Raw genomic sequence first — 7,053 nt, forward strand, 5'->3', positions numbered from 1 at the left:
TGACATAATATCTAAAATATTTTGTGCAAAGTTACACAAAAGACGCAGGGAGCCAAAGGACCAAGGGCGCTCACATGTGCTTGGCTTGCATGGCCATTTAATTTTGCAAAATGTTTGTTTGATGTCCTTAATAGGCTTAGAGACGCTACCTTGCAACCGAAAAATGATGAAATATTCAAAAGCTCGTGGCACGTGGGCAAGAGAGGTGGGTAAGCCAAGAAAGCTGCAAGTCAAACACAAGTTTCCCCAAGATTTTTTTCTCCTTCCCATTTTCCACGGCCCGCTTCCTTGGCTCTCCACATATTTCACTTGATAATGCCACGACAAGCAGTCCAAGTCCACCTTCAGATATCCTTTTAGCCCAACCTTATCCGGCTGCTCTCGAATTGCATTTGCCTTTCCACATGTGTGCACAGGGAAAAAACATAGTATACATGTATACATGTAAAATAAATACGTTTGTATGTATAAAACTAAATGAACATAGTTTATAAAATGAACGTAGTAATGTTACATATTGTTAAATATTCTAAGAAGACAGTTTGAGATGCCTATTTGTGATAGTATATTCTTTAAGGCGTAGATGTTTGTTCCAGTGTAACTCTAGAATTCTGTGTGCAGTTGTCGCGGGCGAACTGAGAGCAAAACTTTGGCACATTGAGGTTGTCGAAAGTTTGTCTATTCATTAACCCAAATACTTTGGGGGGACACAAAGCGTTGAGAGCTAGGCCAGGTTTTAGCCGAACTTCCAAGAAGCTAATTTGCATATTTGAGTGACTGCACATAGGACTCTCGCTTTTTTTCTCGTCTTTTGTTGGCCATGACAGATGACAGCGATAAGGCAAGAAGTTTGGCTTTAATGGACCTAATCGTTTTTGCGGTTTTGGAGCATGACGTCAATTTATCAGATCAGATTTAATTACTCAAAATCGATGCCACATTAGTAATTCTTAAATTTAAAATAAGTGTCCTTTCTCCCCTGTAATTTTCCAAGTCTCTAACTTAACCTTCGCCATTTCATACACTTTTGAACACACACGTTGCCGTTCCATTAACAAATCAAACATTTTCATATCCCCCTAGCACATGATTGTTGCGTTTCCTTTTATGACAATCAAGGCCGCAAATCAAATACGCCCAATTAAACATCGCCTATTTTGAATCCTGACGAAGCCGTTGGCTGCCTTTCCGTAATTCGTAATTATTTGCCAACAAAGTGAGTTGGCCGGGGCATTGGCATTGGCATTAAACGTTTAAGGTTCATAGAAAGTTGAGATAGATTGTGTGAAATCAGCGCCAACCAATTTCGAATCAATCACCAGTCTCAAACTCCCGAGCCAGAGAAAAAGGCAGTCCAACGAATCGAGGATCTAATCGAGCGTAATGATTGCGTTGGCCTCAGCCGAGAAAAAGTTTCAATTTCTCCAGCTGGTTTTGTGCTAAATTAAGCGCTCATTATTTTAAGTGTTGTCAGAAAGGAAAGAAGAAATTTAGGGGGAAAAAAAAATTTAATAAGGAGACTTATCAAAATTTGTTAACTCAAGTAGTATTCCTTTGGAGTCGTGAACTAATAGTAATCTTTCGGGAGAGGTCACAGTTAGACATTAATGAACACATGTTCGCAAGACATTAAAATTAAATGTACCGCTCATTAAAATTTGAAACATTCCAAAGGGACCGGCCTGCAAGTTTCGAGGCAAATGTAGCTTGACATACGCAATTTGATGGGTTGAAAAGGATTTTCCACCGACTTTCCCCCGCCTTGCTCGTCATGCATCATATCACAATAATAACGAAGCATTTAATTTTAAGTGTGAGGAAAAGGGTCCTGGTTCCAGGACTACGTTTTCATCAGCATCATCATCGTCATCCGTAGCATCGGCATCGGTAAAGTCCGAGTGATGGCTGGCTCGGATGCAGGAGGTTCAGGAGAAGATGACCTCCAGGGCAGGCATATAAAACAAAACCGACAGATTGCTGGAGTGCGAAAAGGACACAACGAAAGGGACACCCGCCGAGTGACCGACTGACTGACATGGAGATTGTCCAGGACATGGGACATCCTCGGAAACAAGTTCAATTCAATTTTTCGGCCATGTTTTTGTCATTTCCATATATGCAAATGAATATGTTGAAAACCGGAAAATCAGCCGAGGGGCGGTGGCGAATTCCGGTCGAAGGAAAGGGTTTCAGGGATGCGAGTCAGTCCCGTGGATTTTTGGGTTTGAAAATGAACCGCGTGTATAAACAAGTTTGACATAAGCCACTAGATATATATATGTACAATTTAAATTCCATGGCCGAATTTAAAGCTTGTATGTAATGAAAAACATTTATTTGCAACATTTTCCTTAATAAATAAAAATAATTTGTTTAACGATCATTTCAGAGATGGACTAGTATTCTGTGAAATTTAATACAAATCATAAAATATTTAACTTAATTTTTACTTATTTAATTTAATTTTATTTAATTTAACTTTATTTTCACATAAAAATAAAATTTATATACTCTTCTATTTTCTAGCATTTCAATAAAATTTCAAATCCTTTATGGCTGGACATGGAAGAAATAGCTCATCATCGATGACAAAGTGATGATATATGTAGCCATGAAGTAAAACTGAGAATTTTGGGGGGAAGACTACAATAAACATTTAGGAGGGGCTTGAACTAAAAAAGGTCCCTGGGCTTGGGCAAACATTAAACGCTGCCGAATGATTTGCAGCTGACGAAAAGCCAAATAGGACGAAGGCAACAGTTGTTATGCACTTCGAAAATAATATAGAAAGTCCCATCGCAATGTGATTATCATTTATTAAATGTGTGATAGCAATACTCGAATTTACAATGTTTTTTAATAACTTAATTAGCGTGAGTTGAATTAAAACGGCTTATAAAATCAGACCAAGTTACCATAAAATTGGAGGAATTTCCAGTGCAGATGCCGTAGTGAACGGGGAAAAAGGACGAAATGTGGAAGGAAGTGGGGGAACACAGAGTGAGTCAGATGGATAGATAGATAGTTAGATAGAGAGCGATACAAAATACAAATGAACATACGCAATGCGGCAATCAAAAGCCAACACGCACAAAGGAGGTTTTTCGGGGAATGAGGGAAAGTGGGTGGCAGTTTAGAGCGAGGTAGCGCCTGCACAGAAGGACATCCGGTCTTTGGCCGTACAACGACAAATGTCATCAAGCAGTCCAAATAATAATAAAATATACACTTAAGACCCGTTTTGTCTGACTGCCTGTGTGCGTGTATTTTGGCCACATGTGGGGCGCCCCTAACCACCCACCAACCTATCCCCTCCACGCCGCTCCTCCCGCCCGACTGTGCGTGGATTTAAATAAAACGGAAATTTATTTCGACAAATGGCATTTACTTGCAACGGATGTGCCGCCATTACAATGACACGGAAAGGCTATACAGACACATGGGCACGGAGAAAAACATGGTCAACACAAGATGGACCATTCGGGTTCTTATATCTATCAAATTGGCTGCTATTAAATTTAAATTCGTTTGTTAATTAATTATTTATATAATTATTTTTATATAACCCTATGCTTAGTAGACCCATGGATACTTTAAGTTATAAACAGAGAATACTTCAATACACCTAAATGGTATTTCTCTCTGTGTAAATACAAGCAGGACTCCACAGGATACCCGCTCAAGTCGTGCGCTATTCAAAAACGAGCGCCGACTGGGAAAGCCAGCGTGAAGCCAAAGGAATCGCAAGGACCAACAGTGACAGACTGACTGGCTGACTGAATGCCTTCAATGTGCATAAGTGGGATAATGGGTCAGGCTAAGCCACAAGATATCCAAGTGGCTGCCGTCACGATGATGATGTCGGTGATGATAATGACGCAGGATAATGTCCCGTACCGGAAAAAACCCCCTCCCCTCCTCCACACGCAGTCGGAGAATGCGAGCCGAGCGAGTCCTGGAACACGCACAACTCACTTTGCAGTATGATAAATTGCAGAAGATATCACGGCAGACTCTTTTGCATATGTACATTGTACTTTATAATTCCGCACTGCCAAAAATACTTTAAAAGCAAAGATGAGAAGGAATTTAGATCATAATGTAAGCATCGTTATTATATAAACAATATACCTAAATACATAAAAATTGTACTTCTGATAATGTAAAAAAATTAATAATAATTTCTTTCTGCGTAATCATAACCGCAGGCATAATGGCTGCCTCGCAATCTCCCTTTATCATATTTTCCCCCACAGACGCTCAGGGCATTTAGCATTCATGAGATAATAACAACAGAAAAAAATATCACAAAAAAAAACAAACAAAAAACGCAAGTGGACAGCAATAAATGATTTCGAGTCCTGGCCGAAACATGTCATGATTCTTGGTATTTTTTGGTTTGCCTTCGCTAACGCAACACTGCGTATACGCAATCGTAAGTGAAAGTCGGTGTTTAGGCCTTGGGCTATGGATAATTTGGGTTAAGCTCACGCACACGCACATCCATTCATCGCACACATATGTACCACATGTGAATGTGGCACAATATTTTCAGGCCAATTTTTACTTTGATCCATTTATGGTCCTCTTTTTTTTCTGTTTGTTTGGCTTTTTATTAAAAACAAAATGTTTTATTTGACTAACTTGTTTATGTTGGGCCTTATGGCCCGACCCGTCCCAAGAAAAGGTCCCGAGCTGGAAAAGGGTTTCTGATTGTGCGTATCAATTTTTATGGCCATTGGGATGAGGATTAAACGGTGGATGAGTGCGAATAGCATAGGAAATGAAATTCTTATCAGGCCATTTGGGGATTTCCCGTTTTAAGTGAGATAGCCAGTGGTGGTTGCGTGTTCTTTAGACGATGGCGAATTTAATTTATTAAAGCGCAGGCAGTTAAGACTCAGAGTTGCATTAATAAATCACAAAGCTGCCACATTTATAACCAATAATATTTGCGATCCTTATTATGGGTAAATGTAAAACGTATCGGAGTAATCTAATTAAAATTTTCAGCCTCTCGGTTTATTGTAACTCAATCAGTTGCAACTTTTTCAATTAAGAACACATTGCTGCCGATCCCAAAACACTTTCACCTTTAAGGACCAAACCGAACCGTAACCGCAATTTTCCAGCCCCCCTCTGCCCCTCGGCTCGCCACCATTTCCCCCAACCATGGCAAGCAACCAACGTGGCCCACGATAATTGAATTATGAAACATCATTTCGCTGCCTGCGTTAACCATAAACGCATTAAGTTCGCGTTAATGAAGAATTATGCAGATGATGTCCAGGTCCAGACCTCAGACTAGACTTCAATACAAAGGCGGGAATGAGCGGAGAAATATAAACGAAACGAACCTATAAAAGCCTCGGCCATTAGCAAGTCTGGTCCATTAAAAGTGCACACACAAAGGATGAAGGAGCTGGGCAGAAAGTTCTGCAGTGAATTTGCTGAATTATTAATTAACCTCAAACAATTAAAAGTGAGATATTTAAAAAATGCTTGTATAATTAAGCAATGCGCTGACCAAAATGGGGGCTGAGTTGAATGTTTGAAAATCCTTTTACGCGTCCGTAGGAAGTGGATGGAGGTTTCAAGACCGATAAATAAAATGTAGATTGTAATTAACTTGACCGCTTACCCCCCACCTGTCCAACTGCCCAACTGCCCACTTTTCCTGCCATTTCCCATGCGCATGTAAAAGTGGGCGGCAGCGACTTAATTGCATGCACGAAATGCACGGCTCGAATGAATGACATTCATTTTCGACTCGCCTCCACTGTCTTTGCTGCACTTCCGCTTGCCACAAACACACACACACACAGGAAGGGAGCCAAAGGATTCAGTCAGGATATAACTTGGGTGCAGAATGAAAGGTAAAATCGAAGGGGGTGGGAGGCATCGGGGTCCATCAATGTTGAGCAATTGGGTCGTCGCCCCTCTCGAATTTCATAAAGCATTCTCATTGAAAATAATTAAAATGCGTCAAGCGTTCAAAATCAAGCAGCGTGGAAATTTAATTGTATTGAAACGAAGGGAGCGCACCTGCCCACCTGTTCCCCACTATTTTTCCCCATTTTCTCGCCCCTTATCGTTGCGAATGAATTGGTTCCATTTCGCAATTGGGCCAACAAATGAGTCCACTTCTCTTATTTTTTACTTATTTATTATCACAGTTGACCGATTCGAGAATGAATAAAGCAAATATGGAAGTTGAGTGCGATAAGTGCAATTGATCAAAGGAAAAGAATTGATGAAAATGAAAATGCGTGTGTGTTCTTTAATGAAGTCTTGAAGGAGTTCTTTTGATTTCCATATTTGTAAATACTTTTTACTTGAATGCAGAAACTATAAATCGAGCATAAAAACTTAAAACCCAATCAAGCTATTTAAATATTTCTTAAATTCCCATTCCCAATGATTAAAATTCTGCTTCCTCACCTACGCAGACTCGATTACAAATAAAGGCTTAACATTCATATGCATATAAATATTACTCCTCATTTCGGCTCCACTTTCCAGCGGACACATGCCACATTTCCCACGGTCAAAGGGAAAAGCGGACGGAGCCCAAGGCCACGAGAGTACAGTGAACACTGGTTGGTTGGGTGGGATGAGGACGGCGAAGGCATAAAAAACCCGCAGCTGTCATTGGCAATAAAAATAATAACACCCATCGATTGCTCGAAAGTAACAAAAGCAACAGCAATCAAACATTTTCGCTGCTTCGGTTTCTTTTTCTTTTTTTTTTTATCAATCACAATATAAACACTCAACAATGGAAGGGGCGAAAACGAGTGTATGTTTATGCATTTCCATTTCAATGCAAACATTTTTTTATATTATCATATTTATTTATAGGTACTACACATACCCCACAGGAAGCGTTTTTCGCGTTTCACTTTGTTATTATTGATGAACGAAAATACATAAAAAGGCATTTTTAATTTCCACGCGAGCCTCGCTGCCATAATTGAAGTAAAAGCCAACGCCATTTGATTATTTGTATATAAATAAGAAAAAAATTCGATTTTTACGATTTGTTTGACATGG

At 39.8% G+C, this 7,053-nt stretch overlaps 1 long non-coding RNA gene across 1 annotated transcript; it reads left to right on the forward strand.

Annotated features, from left to right (window-relative positions):
• Window positions 1–1,576: 1,576 nt before the first annotated feature.
• lncRNA:CR44488 (long non-coding RNA:CR44488) lies at window positions 1,577–2,214 on the forward strand. Its single transcript, NR_124366.1, has one exon. It is a non-coding gene; the product is annotated as a long non-coding RNA:CR44488 (long non-coding RNA).
• Window positions 2,215–7,053: the final 4,839 nt, after the last annotated feature.

This window comes from Drosophila melanogaster, chromosome 2L (assembly GCF_000001215.4).
Source record: "Drosophila melanogaster chromosome 2L".
NCBI lineage: Eukaryota > Metazoa > Arthropoda > Insecta > Diptera > Drosophilidae > Drosophila > Drosophila melanogaster.